We start from the raw sequence: 27,252 nt of genomic DNA on the forward strand, positions 1-27,252 counted from the left end.
GCTTGTGCGTGTTGGGGGCCCAAGCTTCCCCGATAAATCTTTTAGCGTCTCCAGATAAGCCAGGGACTTCCCAGCGTTCCCCGAAATGCGCCACGCAACCAGCCGGAGCTGACCCGACAGGACCAGAGGATGCGGGTGGAGTAGAGGATCTAACAATAAGTTCCACTTCTGTGGAAGGAGAAAGGGCGTTGAGCAACTCATCTCCAGAAGATCCGGAAACCATGCCTGAGCCCTCCAAAGAGGAGCTATCAGAATGACCTCCGACTGGAAGTGCTTTGTTCGAGCCAGGACTCGCGGAACCATCGCGAAAGGGGGAAATGCATAACATAGATGAGGGGGCCAAGTCTGGAGAAAGGCATCCGTGGCCAGAGCCTCCGGATCCGGACGCCAGCTGTAAAACCTGGGCAACTGGGCATTGAGGCGAGAGGCGAAAAGATCGATCCAAGGCCGACCCCAGAGGCGAGACAGATGACGATGAATCCGCCAATCGCTGAAATCCAGCAGATGGCGAGAGTTCCAATCGTATTTACAACAAGGGGTGGTGATGGACAGAGTCTCTGAATTAAGCAGAATACTCTCACCCAGTCAAGAGATCAGGGCTAGATCCAACACCGTTTTTTAGCTCATTGCACCATCCCAGTTTCAGAACCTGGCTGTATGCAAATTAGTCTGTCCCTGGCCCAGTGCATCATGGGAACAGGGCAGACCAGACTACAAAAGCCAATTCTTACACTGGGAAGGAAACAAGCTTCCGGGGACCGGTTTCTGGCATTTCAGCCGTCTTCGGCCCGGCTTGCTTGAATCCTGATGGTGCAATGAGCAAGGGACTCACATCTGAGTATACCCTTCCACGCTTAGGGTGGACAAAAATATTTACAACAAGGGGTGGTGATGGACAGAGTCTCTGAATTAAGCAGAATACTCTCACCCAGTCAAGAGATCAGGGCTAGATCCAACACCGTTTTTTAGCTCATTGCACCATCCCAGTTTCAGAACCTGGCTGTATGCAAATTAGTCTGTCCCTGGCCCAGTGCATCATGGGAACAGGGCAGACCAGACTACAAAAGCCAATTCTTACACTGGGAAGGAAACAAGCTTCCGGGGACCGGTTTCTGGCATTTCAGCCGTCTTCGGCACGGCTTGCTTGAATCCTGATGGTGCAATGAGCAAGGGACTCACATCTGAGTATACCCTTCCACGCTTAGGGTGGACAAAAATATTTACAACAAGGGGTGGTGATGGACAGAGTCTCTGAATTAAGCAGAATACTCTCACCCAGTCAAGAGATCAGGGCTAGATCCAACACCGTTTTTTAGCTCATTGCACCATCCCAGTTTCAGAACCTGGCTGTATGCAAATTAGTCTGTCCCTGGCCCAGTGCATCATGGGAACAGGGCAGACCAGACTACAAAAGCCAATTCTTACACTGGGAAGGAAACAAGCTTCCGGGGACCGGTTTCTGGCATTTCAGCCGTCTTCGGCCCGGCTTGCTTGAATCCTGATGGTGCAATGAGCAAGGGACTCACATCTGAGTATACCCTTCCACGCTTAGGGTGGACAAAAATATTTACAACAAGGGGTGGTGATGGACAGAGTCTCTGAATTAAGCAGAATACTCTCACCCAGTCAAGAGATCAGGGCTAGATCCAACACCGTTTTTTAGCTCATTGCACCATCCCAGTTTCAGAACCTGGCTGTATGCAAATTAGTCTGTCCCTGGCCCAGCCGGAGCTGACCCGACAGGACCAGAGGATGCGGGTGGAGTAGAGGATCTAACAATAAGTTCCACTTCTGTGGAAGGAGAAAGGGCGTTGAGCAACTCATCTCCAGAAGATCCGGAAACCATGCCTGAGCCCTCCAAAGAGGAGCTATCAGAATGACCTCCGACTGGAAGTGCTTTGTTCGAGCCAGGACTCGCGGAACCATCGCGAAAGGGGGAAATGCATAACATAGATGAGGGGGCCAAGTCTGGAGAAAGGCATCCGTGGCCAGAGCCTCCGGATCCGGACGCCAGCTGTAAAACCTGGGCAACTGGGCATTGAGGCGAGAGGCGAAAAGATCGATCCAAGGCCGACCCCAGAGGCGAGACAGATGACGAAAAACCCGGGGATGAATCCGCCAATCGCTGAAATCCAGCAGATGGCGAGAGTTCCAATCGGCCACCTGATTCTGGCGACCCGGGAGATACTCTGCAATAAGAGTGATCTTCCTCTGCAGGCAGAAATGCCAGAAGTCCTTCGCAATCTCGGCCAAGATCTTCGACCTCGTACCCCCTAGATTGTTCACATACCTCACCGCGGAGATGTTGTCCATACGGAGCAGAATGCAACAGCTGGAGGCCTGAGGAGCAAGGCTGCGGATCGCAAACAAGCCCGCTAGGAGCTCCAGACAGTTGATGTGGAGATTCAGTTCGTCTTGAGACCACCTGCCGCCCGTCGTCGCAGGCCCGCACCGGGCTCCCCAACCCCAAAGACTCGCATCCGATTCCAGTACCACATCTGGAGTCGAGCCGAACAGGGCTTTCCCGTTCCAAGCCTCCATGTGTTCGAGCCACCACACCATTTCCGACTTCGCGTCCGGTGAGAGAGGAACAAGATCGAAATACCGAAGGCCTTTCTGCAAATGCCTGATCTTGAGGCGTTGCAGAGCCCGATAATGCAAGGGGCCCGGAAAGATCGCCTGGATGGATGAAGCCAACAGTCCGACAATCCGAGCGACCGACCGTAATGACACACTCTGTTCGGACAACAGTAAGGTCAATTCCCTCTTGATAGACCTGATTTTCTGGGAAGGTAAAAGCAGTTGACAAGAGACCGAGTCGGCCAGGAAGCCCAGGAACTCGATCGTCTGAGAGGGATGTAACAGAGATTTCTGAGGATTCACGAGAAATCCCAGAGACTGCAAAAGCTCGACCGTCCACGTTAAGTGGGTGTGCAAATGGACAGGACATTGATCCATCAACAAGATGTCGTCGAGATACACGAGACGCACCCCGCGCGCCCTCAAAGATTCTATGACTGGTCTCAGAAGCTTCGTGAAGCACCACGGAGCGGAAGAAAGACCGAACGGGAGAACCGTGTACTCGAACCACGTTCCCATCCACTGGAATTGGAGGAAACGACGATGAGGGGGAAAGATGGGAACGGACAAGTAAGCGTCCTTCAGATCCAGGCGAACCATCCAATCGCCTCGTCGAAGGAGATCCCGGAGAAGATGGATGCCTTCCATCTTGAAGTGGCGATAAACCACTCCGTTGTTGAATTCTTTGAGGTTGAGCACAAGGCGGGAACCTCCCCCCTTCTTCTGCACTAAGAAGACATTGCTGACGAACCCCTGAGGATGCAGGGAAGTCCGTACAATCGCCCCCTTGAGCAGAAGGGAGTCGACCTATGCGGATATCACGGCCTGATTTAGTTGGGAAAAAACAAGGGGAGAAGGGGCGCGAGTTTGAAGGGGAGGATGATAAAACTCGATGTGATAGCCTTGCACCGTCTGCAAAATCCATGCATCGCTGGAGATTGCGCGCCAATTGTGAAGGAAAAACTGCACCCTGCCCCCCAGAACCACACTGTCGTAAGGAAGTAGGCTCACCTGTAGAGGAGAAATCCTGGCGACCTCCTTGGTTTCCACCATAGCCTCCTTTGTTGCCTTGACCTCGACCTTTTTTGGAGGGGTAGAAGGTAGATTTATTTCCGGAATAGGAAGACTGCTGATGTCCACCTCCCTGCTGGGACTGCTGGCCACGTTGTTGGCCAGAACCACGGCCGAACGAACGTCCCCTGGAACGTCCGGCCCTGGCAAAAACCGGGCGAAATGCCCTACGTAGTGAGGATTGTGCCTTTTCTAGGCCGCTGAAGGTGGCCACAAACTTCGTCAGCTCCTTTAGAAAAGGCTGACCAAAAAGGAGACCCTGAGCGAGGGGCCCCGATTCTGAAGACGCCAATTCAGTCAAACGTGGGTCCATTTTCAACAAGATTGAACGCCTACGCTCTGTCGAAAGAGCACAATTTGCATTCCCTAACATGCAAACGGCCCGCTGGGCCCAACCAATAAGCTCGTCTGGATCGATACCTGAAGCAGAGCCCTGCGCTTGGTAACCCAAATCAAGGATTTTGGTAAGCGGGCCAAGAAGATCTAACAACTTATCCTGGCAAAGACGCCAGGATCTATCAATGCCCTTCTTGGGATCCTTTGTGAACTTTTTAAGGTAAGTCAAGATAGTGGGGTCCACCTCTGGGGTCTCAGAGAGTTTGTCCGCCAATTCCGGGCGTGGACATTCGGAACGGAGGCGTGAACGCACCTCCTGATCAAATGGGTCACGAATGTGGGCTTGAATATACTCAGCGACCTCAGGAGCCGGGAGCCAGGATTTCGAGTTGGGATGGACAATGTCTTGTGGGTCAAAGGTAAGAACTGGGGGATGGGAATTCGCATCTACATAATGCTCCTTCCTAGACTTTTTCGCGGGAGGAGCAGAAGGACCAGAATAACTGGACGAGGAAGAGGAGTCGTCAGTATCCGGAGTAGAGGGAGCAGCCCTCTTGGAACCAGTAGACAAGGACTTAGCCAACTTGACAAAATCGGACTTGTGAGGATTGTTTGGAGACTTGGAGGAGCGTTTAGCAGAAGAAGGTACCCAACCTTGCTGTTGCGCATAATCAGCCAGATGACGCTTAAGAGGACCAATGGCCTTGACCAGCGCGGTATTGACCGAATGCTGCACCCCCTGGTCAAGAGCATCCACCAAGTCATATTCAAAGGATTCACCAAGCTCTTCGCCATAATAATAGTCATCATCTCCCTCATAACCAGCCATGACTGAAGCAGAAGGCTGAAACCAGGATAAAGTTATAAAGCCCACAGGAAGAAGCAGCAGGACACAGGAGTGACCCAGTCAAGGGGGAGTGACAACCCCACAGCAAGCCAACTTGAAGAGCTACACGCTCCTCAAAATAACACTGAAATTAAACGTGAAGGGACTGGCTTGCTACCAATGCACTCTAGGCAATGCCTCTAATAAATTATACAACCCCAACCCTATACAGGAAAGGGTGTCAAGTGGGGACTCTCCGGCAGGCCGTGGGCAAGGCTGAAGGGAAAACGCTGCCTCAAGCGTGTCAGGAGACCGTGAAACACGGAAGGTAAACAAAGGGCAGTCGCGCATGCGCAGACGCCCGCCTGCAGTACCCGGATGAGGAGCGGTGCGCGACAACAGCGCGCGACCGCTCGAGTCCCCGTCCCACTCCACAATAATGCCACAGCACCAGAGAGGCGACCCGCGCTCTCAACACCCGGCCACAGAGGGCCGAGGCACAACACAGCGCGCGCAAGGGCCGGCGCGAAGGCACACAAGCGGAGCAACCGGCAACACTCCGAGAACAGGAATATCAGAGAAAACGCTTCGAGCAGCGTCGGAAAGGCACAAAAGTCAAATACATGCAAGCAAGTCACATCACAGTAAGCAATACCAAATAAATAGAATGAAAAGTAGAAATGACTTAACTGGCTGCGAAGCAGCAAAGAAAGAGGAAGTCTTACCCTCTATGGTCCTTTATATAGGAATATGCTCTCTATGGTTATGTAGGTGCTCATGGGAGTTGTAGTTTTTCATTTCTTTACTGTATTCCTATTGGCTGCTGTTTGTAGTAAAGAAATCGAGAAAGCATAATCTGAGCCTCCTGTCCTGCCATAGAATTGGGTTTCTCTAGGTTGCATCTACACTGCATCTACACTGCTGCCTAGCGCTTCGCGCGCACGCTGCTTTTCGCATTTTAAAACGACCTGGTTTACTATTTAATTTCCTCCTTAGTTATTTGCCTTGATTTTAACTCTGCCCTCTCACCTGCATCCTAATTGTCAACCACCGCTATTCGAGCGGGTCCGGTTTCCGGGGTGGGCTCTTTCAGCAGCAGACATCTTGGAGTGGGGTAGTTGGAGTTTGTCTGCTCGGGCACCATCTTTAGGGAGCGCTTTAGTGCGCAGAAGCATACGGGGGACGCCTATTTAAAGCTCCCTGCCTAGCGCAGCGGGATCGCGCAGCGGGATCGCCTCTCGCTTAGCCTGAGTCGTGCCAGAGTCTGCCCGTCTGCGCCCGTCCGCGCTAAGGACGCGCTGGGCGCAGCGGGCCCCTCTTGGTAAGCTCCTTTTGGGTGGCAGGATGATTGTATATACCAGTGCACTGCTCCGGGCGATTGGGCAGTCTCTCCCGCGGTGCATCTTTGCACCACACCATCCGCTGTGTGGCCCTTATCAGTGTGCCTGCAAGGGATGGTCGCTTGACCTGCCAGCGGGTATTCGGGACTATGATACCTCACCAGCTCCGCGGGAACGCACTTGTGCGCCTTTGTTGAGTAAGAGTTCTGTTCATGGTCTGCGGATATTAAACCTTAACACCAGATCTCTGGTAAAACACCACCTGTCCATCTCGGACCTCATTACTGACGAGGAGCCAGACTTGTTTGTCATCACTGAAACCTGGCTCCAGGACACTGACGCAGCCATAATTAACCTGGCTTGCCCTTCAGGTTATTCACTTTTCACGTGGAACCGCTTGTCTAGGGGTGGAGGTATTGCCCTAGCTGTAAAATCTTCTTTTGCGTGCACCTGGACGGGTCTGCATATTGCTGGATGCGAAAGCGCCCTGTTTAAGATCACTATCAGCCCCCAGTTCTCGTTGTCAGGGATGGTTGTTTACCGCCCCCCAGGCAGCGATGTAGCATTCAGGGGAGCCTTCCCTGAGGCGGTTAGCACGCTGGCTAGTGGCTGCACCAATTTTTCAATCTTAGGTGACCTCAACCTCCATTTTGACAAGCAAGAGATCGTGGCTGTCAGTGGCTTCCTGACGGATCTGGAGGCCCTTCAGCTGACCCAACTTGTTACTCAACCCACACATGTGGCGGGTCACATTTTGGACCAGTTTTTTACCAACCTAACGGATGTCCAAGTTCTGGCTGTCTCTCCTGTGGCTTGGACCGACCATTTTTTGGTGTCCGTCTGGCTACCCCTTCCCATAACCCCTACCATTCCACCTCTTAAGTGGATCCCTCGGCGCCACTGGAATAAGCTTAGGCTAGAGGACCTACATCACATCTTGGCTGAAGAGCCATTAGGCCCTCTGCTTAATGCTACCTCGGGCTACGACCAGTTCTGTAGCTGGATTACCAAGGCGCTTGATGCACTGGTGCCTATCATCTCTAGTAAATCCAGTTCCCGGCAATCGAGTCCTTGGTACGACAGTGCTCTTCGTGCTCTGAAGGGTTCATGTAGACGGGCAGAAAGGGAGTGGCGGAAGACGTATGATGCCGTCAAAAGAACCGCGTATTTGGCTTCCGTCAAGCTCTACCATCGAGCCATATGTAGAACCCGTGCGGCGTTCTACGCGACGGAATTCCGTAACAGCCTTAATCCATCCAAGACCATCTTCAAAACCCTCAAAGATCTGATGGTTAAGAGAGCTGTTCCGCAAGTGGATGGTTCCACTTCCCACTGTGAGACTCTAGCCGCTTTCTTCTTGGACAAAGTCAAGAACATCTATCAGTCGTTCCCCAGTGCGACGTTGTCCTCCAATCCTTTGAACGGTCCCTGCAGCTGCCCGGCATTACACTCTCTCCCTACTCTTTCTTGGGATGAGTTTGTCAAGTGGGACAGCGAGTCAAGTCCGGTTCTCCCGCGGACCCCCTCAGACCTGCCCTCTTTAGAGATCCTTCTTTTCAGGGGCGCACGGCAGTGTGCTCGCTGATTAACCTTTCTCTGACCTCAGGTACTGTTCCTGTCAAGTGGAAGCAGGCGGTGGTCTCTCCGATCCTGAAAAAACCATCTTTGGATCCTTTAAAACCGGAAAACTACCGCCCTATTTCATTGCTTCCCTGGCCGGCCAAAGTCATGAGGCTCACGTTAACCTGGCCCTCTCTGAGCATATGACCCGGGCCAATGTCCTCGATCCCATGCAGAATGGGTTCCGTGCTGGTCACAGCACGGAGACTGCCCTTCTGGCAATGGTAGAACATCTGCGGATTGTGTTGGATGCAGGTCAAACGGCAGCGCTTATTTTACTAGACCTTAGCGCTGCCTTTGACACGGTGTCCCATCGCATCCTTCTGCACCGCCTGGAGGGCATTGGCATCTGTGGCTCTGCTCTGCAGTGGTTCCGCTCCTTCCTCAGCGATCGCTCCTTCTGCGTTGCCACCCCCCCTTTTCAGTCCAAATACCATCAGTTGGACCTGGGGGTCCCTCAGGGCTCCTCGCTGAGCCCCACGCTTTTCAACCTGTACGTGCAGCCGCTGGCTGATGTCGCCAGGCAGTGGGGCCTAACCATGGTCTCTTACGCCGACGACACGCAGCTAGCGGTTACGATCAGCGGGGATGTCGAGCAGGATGCCCCCAGGTTCCGAAATGGGCTGAGAGAGGTGGCCAGCTGGATGAATAACAACTGTCTCCAGCTGAACGCGAAGAAAACTGAGGTGATGATCGTCGGGAGAGGTGCGGATCGCTGGGGGGACAGCTGGTGGCCCCGTGAGTTAGGGCCGGCCCCTACACCAGTGATGGAACTCAGAAACCTGGGAGTGTGGTTAGATCACACCCTCTGCTTTACGACCCATACAAAGAGAGTGGCGGCATGCTGTTTTGGTGTCTTACGTGGGTTAAGGCCGGTGCTTAAATTTTTCGATGCTCCGACAAGACAGTTGGTCATTCAAGCGACGATTATCTCCCGGCTGGATTATGCCAGCTCGCTCCTACTGGGAGCTAACCAATCGGAGATCGTTCGCTTACAACGCGTGCAGAACGCGGCTGCGAGAGCAGTGGTGGGTCTGCCAAGGTTCTGTCCCACTTCTAATACTTTGCGGTCCCTACACTGGCTACCGATCAAAAGCCGAATTCATTTCAAGGCCCTTAGCCTTGCTTTCAAAATTTTAAAAGGGTCGGCACCTGAGATACTTAATAATCTTGTATCCGCCTATGTCCCGACCCGTTCTCTCAGATCTCTCGGGCAATCCCTTGTGGTTGTCCCGCGTTTCAGGCTTAGCCGGATGGGCGGCCGTTCTTTTCGTGTGAGAGCTGCGACCCTCTGGAATGCTCTCCCTTTAGAAATCCGCCTGTTAGAGGACTTATTAGTATTTCGTAGGGCCCTGAAAACTCATCTGTTTTAAATTTCCTTATCTTCACTTTTCTGTTCTTTTCAGCGTTGTGTTATGTCCACCATCCCCTGCGCCAGGACGCTCCTTAGCTGGAGCATCTGTGCGCAAAAATAAATGATATTAACATAACATAACATAGCACAATCTGTGTAAAAACTAAGGTTACATGTTTCCTTGGTGGGTCTTATACATACAGGGAACATCACAAGAGGACATAGACGCATCCACCACCCCGATAAACATTTGTGCACACTAGAGTAGATACCAAAAGGGCCAATGAATTGTGTCAAATTCCTTTAAGGAGTGGCTGGCTGAAAGCCTCCCCCTTCTTTTAGCATTGTGCATTAATTTCGCAATCCGTGCTTTTACCCAGTACTTTTGGGTGTTTTTAAGCCGTTTCGTCCAGTGTGAGCTGGTGTTCACACTCTATTTTAACTAGGAATAAAAGGGTATTCCAAGAGTGAGAAGTAAACTCAAGTCCTGTATGGGAGGTTTTTTTATTATCAAGTCATTACAAAAAAATGTGAACGTATATTTTTAAGATAAAAAAAGTGGTTACAAAGCACAGATTTTAATAATATCCAGACTAGACTGTACATAGTGGCTTTTTTTTTTATAACTGTCGCGTAAAAGGACACACTCCACAGCGGGTAACTCCCGAAGTTTCAAGTGATTCCATCAATTAAAACCAATACCGGCGTCCAAGCTCTGTACATTTGAAGATCGTTTTCATTAAATGAATAGGCATGGGCACACCTTCCACCTCAGAACCCGCCTACTTCGACCACTGCTTCCGGGTCATTCGGAAATGCCCCTCGCTCTGACGAGAACAGGGAGGGACACTCACTTCCTCTATGGAACGCTGGCGCTGCAGCTTTGAGCGCCGCATGCAGGTCTTCGCTTCACAGGATGTCTGTCCTCTGCTGTTGTCGCAGTCAGCATTGTCCGAGGTGTCATCTGCTGCCGCACAGGGCGGCGGCTGGAGCTGCTGATCCGGAGAGGGGAGGCTCGGGTTTCAAATGCACTTCGGATATGCATTGCAGCATCCGAAAATAATATATCAGGAGGCACCTGTGCCACATCGCGTCCCGCTCCACTAAAGGGGCTGCTCATCTCCAGTTTCTCCGGGCTCAGAGTGTCCAGGCCTTCTCCTCTTCCTGGTACCGAAAGCGAGCCTGGCGCGCGCAGGAAGACGGGTCGCCTTAACTGGACTACAACAACGGGTGGGGACCTGGCAGGACAGCTGCAAGTAGAGATTGTGGCAGCAGGCTGCCCTTATGCTCAAAATGTGTATTACAGAAGACACCAAACTGAAAAAGGTTTGCATGAATGCACCTGAATATAGGTGAAATCTGAGCTACATCAAAACCACCGCCCTGCGCACCTGCAAGCCTTGTGGTAGCGGAAACCAAACCACCTCCCTGCGCACCTGCAAACTTTGCAACCTTGTGGTAGCAGACACCAAACCTGCGCACCTTGGAACCTTGTGATAGCAGACACCGAACCACCGCCCTGTGCACCTGCATACCTTGCAACCTTGTGGTAGCAAACACCAAACCACTGCCCTGCCCACCTGCAAACCTTGTAACCTTGTCGTAGCAGACACCGAACCACCGCCCTGCACACCTGCAAACCTTGCAACCTTGTGGTAGAAAACTCTAAACTACAGCCCTGCGCACCTGCAAACCTTGTGGCAGGAGAAACCAAACCACCACCCTGCACACCTGTAAACCTTGTAGCAGACACCAAACCACCACCCTGCGCACCTGCAAACCTTCCAACTTTGTGGTAGAAGACACCAAACCACCACCCTGCGCAACTGTAAACCTTGCAGCCTTGTAGCAGACACCAAACCACCACCCTGCGCACCTGCAAACCTGGCAACTTTGTGGTAGAAGACACCAAACCACTGCCCTGCAAACCTTGCAACCTTGTGGTAGCAGGCACCAAACCACCACCCTGCACACCTGCAAACCTTGTGGTAGCAGACAACAAACCATCACCCTGCGCTCCTGCAAACCTTGCAACCTTGTGCTAGCAGACACCAAACCAGCGCCCTGCAAACCGTGCATCCTTGTAGCAGACAGCAAACCACCAACCTGCAAATCTTGCAAGTTTGTGGTAGCAGACACCAACCCACCTCTCTGCACACCCTCAAAACTTTAAGCCTTGTGGTAGCAGACACCAAACCACCATCCTGCGCGCCTTCAAACCTTGTGGTAGCAGACACCAAACCACCACCTTGTGTACCTGCAAACCTTGCAAACCCTGTGGTAGCAGACACCAAATCACCTACCTTCAAATCTTGCAACCTTTTAGCAGACACCAAACCACTGCCCTGCAAACCTTGCAGCCTCGTGATACATACACCAAACCACTGCCCTCACACCTGCAAACCTTGGGGTAGCAGACACCAAACCACCTCTCTGCACACCCTCACAACTTTAAGCCTGTGGTAGCAGACACCAAACCACCAGCCTGCGCGCCTGCAAACTTTGTGGTAGGAGACACTAAGCCACCACCTTGTGTACCTGCAAACCTTGCAGCAGGCACCAAACCACTGCCCTGCAAACCTTGCAGCCTCGTAGTACAGACACCAAACCACCGCCTTGCAACTGCAAAGTTTATACACTAGTGGTAGCAAACACCAAACCCCCTACTTGCACACCTGCAAACCTTGCAGTCTTGTGGTAGCAGACACCAAAACACCGCCCTGCGTGCCTGCAAACCTTTTGATAGAAGACACCAAACCACTACCCTGTGCCCCTGCAAACCCTGCAACCTTGTCATAGCAGACACCCAACCACCGCCATGTGCTACCCCAGTAGTAGCAGACACCAAACCACTGCCCTGCACACCTGCAAACCTTGTGGTAGCAGACACCAAACCACCTCTCTGCATACCCTCACAACTTTAAGCCTGTGGTAGCAGACACCAAACCACAGCCTTTTGTACCTGAAAACCTTGCAAACTTGTGATAGCAGACATCAAACCACGCCTTGCGCTCCGGCAAACCTTACGGTAGAAGACACTAAACCACTGCCGAGCAGACCTGGCAGCCTTGTAGTATAGACACCAAACCATAGCCCTGCAAGCCTTGCAGCCTTATGGTTGTAGACACCAAACCACCGCCCTGTGCCCCAGCAAACTTAGCAACCTTGTTGTAGCAGACACCAAACCACCGCCTTTTGTACCTGCAATCTTTGCAACCTTGTGGGAGCAGACACCAAACCAGCACCCTTGCTCTTTCAATCCTTGTGGTAGCAAACACCAAACCACTGCCCTGCCCACCTGCAAACATTGTGGTAGCATATACCAAACCATTCTCCGGCCAACCTTGTGGTAAAAGACACCAAACTACCGCCCTGTGTACCTTGAAACCTTGTGGTAGCAGACACCAAACCACCGCCTTGCATACCTGCAAACCTTACAACCTTCTAGCGGACACCAAACTAACGAACATTGCAACCTCGTGGTAAAAAAACAAAACACCGCCCTCGCACCTGCAAACCTTGCAACCTTGTGGCATCAGACACTAAACCGCCTCCCTGCGCTCCTGCAAGCCCTGTGGTAGCAGACACCAAATCACCACCCTGCATACCTGCAAATCTTGCAACCTTGTAGCAGACACCAAACCACTGCCCTGCAAACCTTGCAACCTCGTAGTACAGACACCAAACCACTTCCCTTGCTCCTGCAAAGCTTACACCCTAGTGGTAGCAGGCACCAAACCCCTCCTTGCACAACTGCAAACCTTGCAGTCTTGTTGTAGCAGACACCGAAACACCGTCCTGAGTGCCTGCAAACCTTGTGGTAGTAGACACCAAACCACTGCCTTGTGTACCTGCAAACCTTGCAACCTTGTGGTAGAAGGACACCAAACCACCCCTTGTACATGTGCAAACGTTGCACTCTTTTGGTAGTAGACACCAAACTACTGCCCTGTGCACCTGCAAACCTTGCAACCTTGTCGTAGCAGACACCCAACCACCGCCCTGCGCTACCCCAGTGGTAGCAGACACCAAACCACCGCCCTCACACCGCCAATCCTTGTGGTACCAGACACCAAAAGCAACACCCTTGCGCCTTCAAACCTTGTGCTAGCAAACACCAAACCAGTGCCAACCTTGTGCTAGCAGTAACCAAACTACCACCCTGCGCTCATGCAAACCTTGCAGCAGACACCAAACCACACTATGCAAACCATATAGCCTCGTGGTACAGACACCAAACCACCACACTCGCCCATGCAAACCTTGCAATCTTGTGGTACAAGACATCAAACCACCGCACTTGCACCTGCAAACCTTGCAACCTTGGGGGACAAGACACCAAACCACCACACTTGCTCCTGCAAACCTTGCAACTATGTGGTAGCAGACACCAAACCACCGCCCTACACACCTGCAAACCTTGCAGCCTTGTGGTAGCAGACACCAAACCACCCCCCTGCGCACCTGCAAACCTTGTGGTAGCAGACTTCTAACCATCGCCCTGCACTCCGGCAAACCTTGCAACCTTGTGGTAGCGGACACCACACTACCGACTTGTGCTCCTGCAGACCTTGCAATCTTGCAGCGTGACCAAACCACTGCCCTGCAAACCTTGCAGCTTCGTATTACAGACACCAAGCCACCACCTTCCACACCTGCAAACCTTGCAGTCTTGTGGTACAGACACGAAACCACCACCCTGTGTACTTGCAAACCTTGCAGGGTTATTTTAGAGGGTACCCCTGATCTGGCTAGGGGTTACCAACACCGTACACGATGTGGCAAGTGTGCCAAGCTTTAGGATGGGCAAAACCTTTGCATTTTAATTATGCCTACCTAAGAAGGAGTCAATCAAATACCAGTTTTTACAAGTTAAACAAAGGATCTGCAGAAACCTTTTCTAACGATGTAAAAAACATAAAAATTGTAAGTTATAGCTTTAGCACTGTCCACTTAGAGCCACACACAGAAGCGGGATAAGCCACCATTTTATATTGAGCTGTCTTAGCCCTCAAACAAGGAAGGCTACAACTGCTCAGATATATTCCACCCACTTGATATTCCTTCACTTGCAAGGAATTGTCCACTGCAACCGTCCCCTGTAACTACTGCTACTTTGCTCGGAGAGGCCCATTTAATCTTTGGCCCCTCAAGCACAGAATATATGAAGTCATCAGCTTCACCACTTCTGGACACCACACTCATCTAGGAAAATGGGTTATTCTCTCCATTGTAAAGAGACAGCTTGGCCGATATACAAAGGTAATCTGAGCTAAAAGTCTAACTTTACGACTTTTGGTATTCACAGAAGTCACTTACAATTTTTGCTGTTCACAAAAGTAATTTCTGTTATCTTTAAGTCCGCACTCAGGCCGGAATTTCCGCACTCGGGCAGAATCTCTGCACCCAGGCCAGAATCTCTGCACCCAGGCCAGAATCTCTGCACCCAGGCCAGAATTTCGGCACCCAGGCTGGATGATCATTGTTTTCAATGCTAAACACCTGTGCTTACCATCCCTTACCTTGTTCCAGCTGACACAGTGCAGCCCAACAGACAATCCCAGCCCTGCAGCACATATTAAATCAGATCTGACAATATACAAACCCTCCAATATGCCGCTGAATGTGTTTGTTGCTCTACTCTTTGCCATGCAGCAAGAAGACTTGAGGAGGAAGATGAGGAGAGTGGATAGGATGTTCAGACAAGGGATTAACCAATTTGGGATGTCCAGCGAAGAAGTCAGGGCCAGATACCGTTTCCCTCCAGATGTCATCTTGGAGATAGTATGTGCGTGAGATCAGGAACTTGACTCAGTGACCTGTCGCTCCCAAGCCATCCCTGCATATCAAGATCCTTGCTGCTCTCCATTTTTTCGCTACGGGGTCATTCCAAAGGGTCTCAAGTGACCTTGTGGGCATCTTCAGGCAGGCCAGCTGTGGTGCTTGCATCAGATACTGAGCTGCACCAATACAAGAGCCCACCTCCATATGCGAATGCCCCATTCACTGGACAGGAGATGAAGGGCAGCTAGAGATTTGTATCTCATTGTTTGCTTTCCACGTGTGCTGGGTGCAATTGATTGTACCCATGTGGTTCTTCAGCCACCCCACCACATTGAACACATCTTCTATAACGGACACCAATGGCATTCCATCAATGTGCAGGGTTTCTGTGATGCCAGTGGTAGATTCATTGATGTGCATGCAGTGTTTCCAGGCAGTACCCACAACAGCTTTGTATTCTACATGTCACCTGTTGCCCGGAAGATGGCTGTGGGAGCCTTTGACAACATGTGACTACTGGGTAAGTACCAAGCACAAAACATGTGGGATATGTCTAAATTTAATATATGAATATCATCTCACATAAACAACCATATCTCAAGACACTACATGCATCATACACAGCCTCTGCAGACACTGCATGTACCAAAGTATAGATCATGTTCTGTACAGATGTAAGAGAGAAATGTGATCATTTTCCCTTAGGTGATTCTGGGTATGCACTCTCCCCTCAACTCCACACACCATACAGACGTGCAACCACTGTACCTCGGCGTAGGTACAATAAGACATACATACGTTTTTGAACGATCATAGAGCACACTTTTGGTCTTTTGAAGTCACGATTAATATGTCTTAATCGTACGGGGGTGCGATGTACAAGATCATATTAGCCTGTTGTGTTTTGAAAAACATAGCTTTAAGTCATGGCTTTCACATACCTCTTGTATGTATGTATTTATGTATTTATTGCTTATTAAGCGCAGCTGCCACCCAAAGGGTATCCTGGCGCTGAGACCACATCATTCCCACAGATAGACCACATTACATTGCTTTAGGAAACAGAAAGGTTTTGAGATCCTTTTTAAAAGAGGTGAGATCTTGTCTACTCCTCAACGCCAGCGGGAGGGTGTTCCAAAGTGTAGCAGCTGTGAAACTAAAAGCACGGCCACCCATCCTCACTCTATTGATCCTAGGGACCGTCACTAGAAACGCGGAGGAGGATCTCAGAAGTCTGGCGGCCTGATACCAGGAACCTCAGCTAGCTCTACATCTAGGCAACCGGGCCATTGCACAGAGATGAGGTCAGGGTATGCAAGTCTGTGATCAGCTGGTTAGCACTTTTTTCCCTTGAGCAACCCGTTGTGATACGGCCAAAATGTTTGCAATCTGTTGTCCATGATGAACGTTGGATAATTACCACTCTATCCAGAAATTCCATCCTGAGACTACTTTGCAAGCCACACTAAATGTACGTAAATCACAGCTGTTGACAGGAGTCAAAAGATTGGTCATGCATCAGGTCATGTGCATATGTCAGCCATCAGTATTGTCAATCTCCCTAAGGAATCCATTGCCTCAGAGGATTAAATGTATGTGCATGTGTGAGACCTCCCAGGACGGTATGACAATGGGTGCCTGATTCACAAAGGGGCCTAAGTATTGCATTGTGGAGTATTTGCCCACAACTGAATCAACACCCCCACAACTGAGGGCCCCCCACGTGAGCGATGATGAGCTAGTTGAATAAAGCCCTGTCTATCTGAGATACATAGCACTGCATCCCCCCAACTCTTGAGTTGAGCACAAAATATGGACTACATGTCCCATAATGCAAAGGAGCAAACTCTCCAGGGATATGATATTGTGCCTGGCCACACCCTTTTCCCAGGCAAACATTATGTAATGGTCTGTTTCACCTTTTGTTTCATGTCTCTGATGTTCCTTTCAATGTGTCAATTTAGGGGTCTCTGCTACAGAGCAACAGGATGGCAGAGGATCAGATCTGTGACAGAGGGTGACTCAGAATAAACAGAAAATGTCTGCCAGCAATTTCCTGTGATGTATTTCCTGCCTACCAATACCTGTATGTCATTTCCTGTATGAAAGAATGGGTTCCGGTCTATTTCCGAACCTCCGGCTCGAATGTGTACTCTCCGTTAACCGAGATAGGCTCCCTAAGTGGTGCCTCGGCACCGCATTCAGACCGGAGGTTCCGGAAACAGATCAGAACCCATTCTTTCATATAGGAAATTACATAAAGGAAGTGGTAGGCAGGAAATACATCACAGGAAGCACCCCCTTTCACTGAAAGGGAATTAGACATCCTAGCAGAGGGGGTGATAGAAAATGTTCCTCAACTGTATGGGGGGCCTGATGTCTAGCTGAACAATGCAGCTCGCGCCAGACTATGGGCCACCATTGGGGAGCGCTGCAGTGCAGTGGGTATCCATACCCGGCGGGCCAGGACATACCGCAAGCGCTGGGAGGACCTAAAACACTGGGCCTGGATCAAGGCGGAGGAAATCTTGGGCCAGTCTTCCCAGCACCATGTGCATCGGACCGCCTATGGTCACTGTACAGGAGGGTCCTGAGGCCAGCCTGGCCGACCCTCCATGCTCAGATGGAGGAGCATGAGCAGCAGAGAGTTGGCAGCGAATTAACTGCAATCTGTGTTTGAGAGTATTATCTGAGGGTGGACAGCTGTACCATTAGGTGTCCCATGCATCCATTTACCTATTCTGTGTAAATGCTGCAGTCATCAAAAGGCCAAAGGCTCACTGTAGCACATAGAATGCACTGAGCTGAGTTCATCTTGCATGCCACTGGGAGAATAAAGCCATACTGTAGGAGAGTAGGGTCTGCAATCCTATGATCACCCAGATTTTTGCTTTTTGCTGCACTGGTTTACGACTTTCCCTGGCTGTGGGCCTGCTAATCAGACCCACAGCCTAGCTGTTCTCTCTATCCAAATTGTACTCAGGTACTGAATTGGCACTGGGCCCTCTCCAAGTCCCTGTACCCAGGGCTGAGGTGTACCCAGGAGTCTCCCAGGGGCTGAAGCATGTATTATGCCACCCCTGGGCTGACTAACTAAACTGACACAACTGGCTGCACGACAGCTGGGGCAAGGTGGTGTACTCACCCTTTGCTTTAGATATAGTATACCTATATCTAACCCTAAAATGGACACACAGATCTCCTATCAGTCACTCCTATGGCAGGCCTTAACAATCCTGAAGGCAGAGTGCTTGGAATCGTGTGAGATGGTGCTCTGGCATGAGCTGAGCCTGTCTGCGGCTTTCGGGATCTATCCCTTAGCCGTTTCCATGATATCGCATACCATATACTCTTAAGTGCATTATAATCCTCGCGGTTAAATGCCAACTCTGGTATCGCTTTATCAAAACATGTCGAGTAAGGTGTCATACGAATTGGAATACTAACCCCTCGCCAATTCTGGCGACGGGGTTAGCATTCCACCCTTCTAGAGGGACACGACATGCATGTAACCTATAACCCGGTTAAAAGTCAGACAGAGCCTTAGCATCCACAAAATGGATGCTGCCACCGAGACACAAGTCTGCCCTCCTGCTGCTGGGAGTCCTCCCAGAGCAGGAGATAAGGACAAAGGGTTTCCTGCCAGGGGCGGTGCCAGCACCGTCCCAGACAGGGTTTTGTGTATTGTAGGTAGGCAGGGCTTCAGAGGAAGGTGACTGCACGTGGCACCCCGGTGCTCACTGTGCATAGGCTGGCTTAAACCAGTTCCAGGGACACTCCAGACCCTGTGCTGGGGAAAAGCCCGCCAAGGAAGTGGGTGTAACCACCCCCCTCCTGGTCCCACCCCTAGGGCAGGACTTAGTCGCGTGCCAGCCCCCTTTTCCAAGATAAAGGTAGAGACTGGCCCCCTTCCAAATCAGATCATCTTTGGAATCAAGATACCACTTTCCACGAAAGGACTTCACGATTTCTTCCTCAAGATTCTCCCTTGTGGCTAAGGAGTAGTCACCCTGCATCCGCAGGCACCATCTAAGAACACTGCGGTCTGCTGCACGTCCTTCCTCCGGAATCCGACTGCCCAGCTCGACGAGACCCGGCTTCCCTGGCACCTCGGACCTCTACCCACCTCTACAGCACAGCTGAGAACCGTGGGTGCGACGAGACCTCGAGGGACCGGCCATCGCCAAGACTGCACGACTTCTGCACAGCAAGCCCACTGAGTAATTTCCTGGTGAGTGCTTTGGGGTCCGAGAAGCCCCCGCCCTGAGCAGCTCCAGCACCGAAGAGCAGCCCCCCAGCATCTCCACAATCGGCGTGGGGCCCTTCTGCTTTTTGCTGCTCACCGCGTTGTTTGGCTACTAGCCCGCTGGCTTGTGGCCTTCCGAACGACGCCCGACGACAACACTGCTGCTAGTCTGGTTGCTCCAGACTGGCCCTTGCTTCCCTCCATCGGAGAAGTACCCTGGACCCTCCTGGTCCGGCTAAGACGCCATTTTAGGTCTACCGCGTGGGCCTTGCATTTGCCAAGACTTGTTGCCCAATCCTGGGTCCAGCGACGTCGACAGCAAGAACCTTCGTGGGACAGCTCGCACCTCCATCCTGGTCGCCGACAACGCCTCCTGGTCCGAGAGACTGCAGAGCCCAGCAGCGCCCACTCACCTGACTGCGGTGACTTCACCCGGTGCCATCCTGGTGCCCACTTAATCACTGGCTAGTGATTCAAGAACTTGGTCCCCTCTGCTTTCAGGTTTCCTTCTTCCTTGATCCAGGCTTGGATCCATCGAACTTTTCTTCACTGGTCGCCTGCCAGCAACTTCTTCCTTCCAGGCTCCTGGTCCGGCACGAGGATTCCCGACGTCTTTTCAGACCTATGCAGCTGCAGCCCCTGGGCTAGGTAACTTCGGCACTTCGGTGTCCCAGCATAGCCTCACTATTCAAGGGTCAGGATCCACTGTCGTATTCTCCCTACCAGGTCGGGTTCGCCCGTGAACACTAACTTTGTGAATTCTAGTTTTCATAGACTTTGTCCCGCATCCCGCTAGAGAGTGCACACTCTGCACCCGAGTTCCCTAGGCCTCCTGCTAGTAATCTAAAGGTTCAGTAGTCCAGTCCTAGCGATCCCAAAGCCTCTGAGAATCGTTACTTACCTGCTAGTAATTCGCATTCCACTTTTAGAGTATATGGTTTTTCGTGCCCCTCGGGCATTTGTGTATAACGTGCTAACTTAAGTATTTTCATAAGAGTTTTGTTGTGTGCTTGGCACCCTGTCCTCATAAAGAGTACAGGGTTGTTGTGATTCTAATAAATACATTGTTTATTTTCATAACACTTGTGTGGTGTCCTTTCACTGGGTGTTCAAGGGGTAATGTGATGGTAAAACAGCTGGCTTAACACGCCCTCTAGAGTCTTAGCCTTAGACTGCTCGTATCCATGCTACTAGGATAGCTGGTCTATAAGGTTGACTTACAACCAATCATCAATAAGGGTCGTTTGGACTGATACATAGTGATCACTAGAATAGTGAGCACTGCACATCAGGCCAACTTCTCACATTGGTGGCAGCGGTGGGATTTGAGCTTGCTGTTGTTTTACCACACATGCCCTAAGAATATCTTGTGAAAGATCACATAAGTACTAAAGGTACATATAACTTAGCTTAGAATACTCTGAGTTCTACTGAACCAGCTGTTGTAGCTCCTAGGGCCTAGCACACCCTAAACTACAACTCTAGCAAGGGATCAGTAGGCAAACATATAGTGTAGGTAAGTGCACCACTTACACCTCACTAGAAAAGCATGTCTACCCAGGGAGAATCTACTGAGACTCCCCTGGTCAGTGTTGACCCTCCACAGGTCACTTCAAGATATGCAGCTCTCAGCTTCCAGGAGATGAGACAGATCTGTGTCTCCAGGAAACTGAAGCAGGGGTCTAACCCCACCATTCCCTTTCTGATAGGTCTCTTAGAGACATATGATGCCAGAAAGATTTCTCAGTTACATGAGAATATGCCAGCCTTAGAGGGAACCTCTGGAGATCCAGACCTCCCCAACACTGCCACAGCAGTTGAGGGAGAGGAGGATCAGGAGGAACTCTCTGGGGATGAGGTAGACAAAGGTCTTGAGGTAGTCAGAAGGCTAACCAGGGCCAACTTAGACTTACTTGGGCTAGGATCTGGGGGACCCCCAGTACTAACCCGAAGTGGGCCTAACCTTGGAGTTAGGAGAGATAGATCTCTTTCTAGGGACTCCAATAGATCTCTGCACTCTAATGCCTCTTCTCAGGGGAGAAGAAATCCTCCACAGAGGAGATTTACTTCCCCTCAGAGAAGGGAGCATGAAGCTAGGATGAGACAAGCTGAACTGAGGATTGAAAGGGAAGAACTTGCCCTGGCCAAAGAGAAGCTTGCCTTTGCTAGAGAGCAGCAGATGAGTGGGTTAGCTCCCACTGGTGGCAGCAATCTCCCAAGAGATAGAGAGAAGGGTTTAGACACTAAACACCTGACTAAAATAGTGCCCCCCTTTAAGCAAGGGGATGATATCCAGAAATGGATGGCTGCTCTGGAGAGGGCCTGCACTGTGCAGTGCATTCCCCAGAGTCCGTGGGCAGCTATACTGTGGCTCTCCTTTGATGGTAAAGGTAGAGATAAGCTCCTCACTACAAGAGTAGAGGATGCTAACAATTACCAGGTCCTGAAGAATACACTGGTTGATGGGTTTGGTTTAACCACTGAGCAGTACAGGTTGCTGTTCAGAGACACCCAGAAAACTCAGTCTCAGGACTGGTCTGACTTTGTGGATTGTGCCACTAAGGCTTTGGAGGGCTGGTTGCTGGGTAGCAAGGTTACAGATTACACAGGATTGTATAATCTAATGATGAGAGAACAAATTTTAAACAATTGTCAGAACCAGTTGCTGCACCAGCACCTTGTTGATTCAGATCTGACCTCTCCCCAAGAATTGGGAAAGAAGGCAGACAAATGGGTCAGGACAAGGATCAAGCAGAACCAGAACCAGAACCAGGGTGGTCAGAAGAAAGCAGACCAGAAGGGTAATGTCAAGAGTGAACAAAATGACCAGAAGTCTTCACCAGGTCCCCAACAAACCAAAGAGGGTGGGGGTCAGGCTTCCCAGAAGAAGAAGACTCAAGAAGGCCAGTCAAAAAGGTGGTGCCAGTACTGCAAAAGTAAATCTCACTGGTTTAGTGAGTGCACCAAAAGAGGAGGACAAACTCCTGCCACTACAGCCCCTAAGGCAACTGCACCCCCTAGTACAGTCAGTAGTGGTAGTGTACCTCCCAAGGCATTAGTTGGGTTAACCTTGGGTACTGAGGGGTCTGACAACCTAGTTGGCACACTCACTCAGGCTGTCCTTGTCTGTACAGGGGATGTGGATAGGTCCCCTGAGATAAGTCCCAATACTTTGGGCAAATACAGGCAGACACCTTTGATTAATGGCAAAATGGCTCAGGCCTATAGGGACACTTGTGCCAGTGTCACAATGGTGACACCTAACTTTGTGGACCCTGGATAGATCATGCCAGGTACTGATTTCCTGGTGACCAATGCCAGCAATGTCACTACTAGTCATAGTGTGGCAATTGTGGCTTTCTCCTGGGGTGGAGTGAAGGGACAAAAGAAAGTTGTAGTCAGTTCAGACCTCCCAGTTGATTGTTTGTTGGGCAATGATTTGGAGTCATCCCAATGGTCAGAAGTGGAGCAGAGGACTCACATGGAGATGTTAGGCTTGCCAGCACATGTGCTTGCTGTGACTAGGTCACAGGCCAGACGATGCCCCACTGAACAGGTGCTGGATCCTGAAATTATGGACCAGACACCTTCCAAGAAGAAGAGCAGTAAGGGTAAGGCTTTGCCTTCCCCCTTGCCCCAGGTTGAGGATCAGGTCTCTGAGGAGGCTGATCTGGAAGAGCTGAGGGAAACTGAGCCTAAAGAGCTTGAACTTGATCAAGTTGAGTTTCTGGGCTCAGTGGGACCCTCCAGAGCAGACCTGGGGAAGGAACAGTTGAGCTGCCCTTCCCTTGAACCCCTCAGACAGCAGGCTGCTGCTGAGGCTGCAGGGAATGCCACAGGTGCCCACATGGTATACTGGGAAGATGGACTCCTGTACTCTGAGTCAAGAGACCCCAAGCCTGGTGCAACCAGGAGGCTGGACATCCCCTTGTCTCTGAGAGGTTTCCTTCTCACCTTGGCCCATGAAATTCCCCTTGCAGGTCATTTAGGTCAGACAAAGACTTGGGACAGGCTTGTCTCACACTTTCACTGGCCCCATATGAATGAGAATACCAAGGAGTTTTGTCGCTCCTGTGTCACTTGCCAAGCCAGTGGTAAGTCAGGTGGCACAACAAAGGCCCCCCTCATACCACTACCTGTGGTGGGGGTTCCCTTTGAAAGAGTGGGGATTGACATTGTTGGTCCAATGGAACCCCAGACAGCATCAGGGCACAAGTTTATACTGGTGGTGGTGGACCATGCCACCAGGTATCCTGAAGCTATTCCCCTGAGGACCACCACAGCTCCTGTGGTGGCAAGAGCCCTAGTTGGAGTGTTCTCCAGAGTGGGTTTTCCAAAGGAGATCGTTTCTGACAGAGGTACAAACTTCATGTCAGGATATCTGACTGCAATGTGGAAGGAGTGTGGTGTGAACTACAAGTTCACCACACCCTACCACCCACAATGCAATGGGCTTGTTGAGAGATTCAACAGGACCCTGAAAGGGATGATTCATGGACTACCTGAAACTCTTAGGAGAAGATGGGATGTCCTGATCCCCTGCCTCTTGTTTGCTTACAGAGAGGTCCCACAGAAGGGGGTTGGCTACAGCCCTTTTGAGCTTCTGTATGGACATCCTGTAAGAGGGCCCCTGTGTTTGGTGAAGGAAGGATGGGAGAGACCTCTCAAAAAGCCTGCAACCAACATAGTGGACTATGTACTTGGTCTCCGCTCCAGGATGGCTGAGTATATGGAAAAGGCATCCAAAAACCTTGAGGCCAGCCAAGAACTTCAAAAAGCTTGGCATGACCAAAAGGCTGTTCTGACTGTGTACCAGCCAGGACAGAAGGTGTGGGTGCTGGAGCCAGTGGCCCCAGCAGCTCTGAAAGACAAATGGTCTGGGCCCCACACCATCATTGAGCAAAAGGGAGAGGTTACCTACTTGGTGGACCTTGGAACTCCCAGGAGCCCTCTCAGAGTGCTCCATGTTAACAGGCTCAAGGCATATGTTGACAGGAAGGACATGAGCTTGCTCATGGCCACAGATGAGGGACAGGAGGAAGAGAGTGACCCTCTCCCAGACCTGCTCACTCAGAATCCTGATGATGGATCAGTTGATGGTGTTGTCTTTTGTGGCAGCCTCACTGAACATCAGCAACAGGATTGCAGGCAAGTTCTGCAATCCTTCAGACATATGTTCTCTCTGACACCCAGCCAAACTGATTGGTGTACCCATGATGTTGACACTGGAGACAGTCTGCCTGTCAAGAGTAAAATCTACAGACAGCCTGATCATGTTAGAGACTGCATCAAAACTGAAGTGCAGAAAATGTTGGAACTGGGAGTCATTGAGCCCTCAGATAGCCCTTGGGCTAGCCCAGTAGTTCTAGTGCCAAAGCCTCACACCCAGGGTGGTAAGAGAGAGATGAGGTTTTGCGTAGACTACAAAGGCCTCAATGCAGTCACTAAGACTGATGCCCACCCAATACCAAGAGCAGATGAACTTATAGATAGATTGGCTTATGCCAACTTCTTAAGTACATTTGATTTGACAGCTGGGTATTGGCAAATCAGGTTAGCTGAGGAAGCCAAACCCAATACAGCATTTTCTACCCCTGGAGGGCATTATCAATTTGTGGTAATGCCCTTTGGATTGAAAAATGCGCCTGCCACCTTCCAAAGGTTGGTGAATCAAGTCCTCACTGGGCTGGATGACTTCTGTGCAGCATATCTGGACGATATTGCTGTCTTTAGCTCCACCTGGGAGGATCACCTGGTCCACCTAAGGAAAGTGTTAGAGGCTCTGCAAAAGGCAGGCCTCACTATCAAGGCTACAAAGTGCCAGATAGGGCAGACACAGGTTGTATACCTGGGCCACCTTGTAGGTGGAGGCCAGGTTCAGCCACTGGAGAGTAAGATACAGGCCATCAAGGACTGGACTCCTCCAATCACCCAGACTCAAGTTCGAGCTTTCTTGGGCCTGACTGGGTACTATAGGAAGTTTGTCAGAAATTATGGGTCCATAGTGACCCCTCTTAATGACCTGACAAGCAAGAAGATGCCAAAGAAAGTTCAGTGGACAGCAAGCTGTCAGAAAGCATTCAATGACCTAAAGCAGGCCATGTGCACAGCACCTATCCTAAAGAGTCCAGATTACTCCAAGCCATTCATTGTCCAAACAGATGCTTCTGAGTTGGGTGTGGGGGCTGTTCTGTCTCAACTGAATTTTGATGGTAATGATCAGCCTATTGCTTTCATTAGTAGAAGGTTGACACCCAGAGAGAAAAATTGGTCAGCTATTGAGAGGGAGGCCTTTGCTGTGGTCTGGGCCCTGAAGAAGCTGAGGGCCTACTTGTTTGGCACTCACTTCACCATTCAGACAGACCATAAGCCCCTCTTGTGGCTAAATCAGATGAAGGGTGAAAACCCCAAACTGCTTAGGTGGTCCATTTCCCTACAGGGGATGGATTTTACAGTGGAGCATAGACCTGGTACTGATCACAGCAATGCTGATGGGCTCTCCAGGTATTTCCACTTAGAGCAAGAAGACTCACCTGGTCAAGGTTAGTTTATTGTCCCAAAGTTTGGGGGGGGGGGGGGTCATGTAGGAGAGTAGGGTCTGCAATCCTATGATCACCCAGATTTTTGCTTTTTGCTGCACTGGTTTACGACTTTCCCTGGCTGTGGGCCTGCTAATCAGACCCACAGCCTAGCTGTTCTCTCTATCCAAATTGTACTCAGGTACTGAATTGGCACTGGGCCCTCTCCAAGTCCCTGTACCCAGGGCTGAGGTGTACCCAGGAGTCTCCCAGGGGCTGAAGCATGTATTATGCCACCCCTGGGCTGACTAACTAAACTGACACAACTGGCTGCACGACAGCTGGGGCAAGGTGGTGTACTCACCCTTTGCTTTAGATATAGTATACCTATATCTAACCCTAAAATGGACACACAGATCTCCTATCAGTCACTCCTATGGCAGGCCTTAACAATCCTGAAGGCAGAGTGCTTGGAATCGTGTGAGATGGTGCTCTGGCATGAGCTGAGCCTGTCTGCGGCTTTCGGGATCTATCCCTTAGCCGTTTCCATGATATCGCATACCATATACTCTTAAGTGCATTATAATCCTCGCGGTTAAATGCCAACTCTGGTATCGCTTTATCAAAACATGTCGAGTAAGGTGTCATACGAATTGGAATACTAACCCCTCGCCAATTCTGGCGACGGGGTTAGCATTCCACCCTTCTAGAGGGACACGACATGCATGTAACCTATAACCCGGTTAAAAGTCAGACAGAGCCTTAGCATCCACAAAATGGATGCTGCCACCGAGACACAAGTCTGCCCTCCTGCTGCTGGGAGTCCTCCCAGAGCAGGAGATAAGGACAAAGGGTTTCCTGCCAGGGGCGGTGCCAGCACCGTCCCAGACAGGGTTTTGTGTATTGTAGGTAGGCAGGGCTTCAGAGGAAGGTGACTGCACGTGGCACCCCGGTGCTCACTGTGCATAGGCTGGCTTAAACCAGTTCCAGGGACACTCCAGACCCTGTGCTGGGGAAAAGCCCGCCAAGGAAGTGGGTGTAACCACCCCCCTCCTGGTCCCACCCCTAGGGCAGGACTTAGTCGCGTGCCAGCCCCCTTTTCCAAGATAAAGGTAGAGACTGGCCCCCTTCCAAATCAGATCATCTTTGGAATCAAGATACCACTTTCCACGAAAGGACTTCACGATTTCTTCCTCAAGATTCTCCCTTGTGGCTAAGGAGTAGTCACCCTGCATCCGCAGGCACCATCTAAGAACACTGCGGTCTGCTGCACGTCCTTCCTCCGGAATCCGACTGCCCAGCTCGACGAGACCCGGCTTCCCTGGCACCTCTGACCTCTACCCACCTCTACAGCACAGCTGAGAACCGTGGGTGCGACGAGACCTCGAGGGACCGGCCATCGCCAAGACTGCACGACTTCTGCACAGCAAGCCCACTGAGTAATTTCCTGGTGAGTGCTTTGGGGTCCGAGAAGCCCCCGCCCTGAGCAGCTCCAGCACCGAAGAGCAGCCCCCCAGCATCTCCACGATCGGCGTGGGGCCCTTCTGCTTTTTGCTGCTCACCGCGTTGTTTGGCTA

The 27,252-nt window shown here is 51.0% G+C and overlaps 1 long non-coding RNA gene across 1 annotated transcript in view; it reads left to right on the forward strand.

Moving 5' to 3' along the window:
* The first annotated feature begins 9,997 nt into the window (after positions 1-9,997).
* The window catches only part of LOC144827082 (uncharacterized), a 28,405-nt gene continuing 11,150 nt past the window's right edge, over positions 9,998-27,252 (forward strand). Inside the window, exon 1 of the long non-coding RNA XR_013610018.1 lies at positions 9,998-15,431. This is a non-coding gene — a long non-coding RNA (uncharacterized LOC144827082). The remainder of the gene's footprint in view (positions 15,432-27,252) is intronic.

The sequence above is a fragment of the Lissotriton helveticus genome, chromosome 4_1 (genome assembly GCF_964261635.1).
Source record: "Lissotriton helveticus chromosome 4_1, aLisHel1.1, whole genome shotgun sequence".
Taxonomy (NCBI): Eukaryota; Metazoa; Chordata; class Amphibia; order Caudata; family Salamandridae; genus Lissotriton; species Lissotriton helveticus.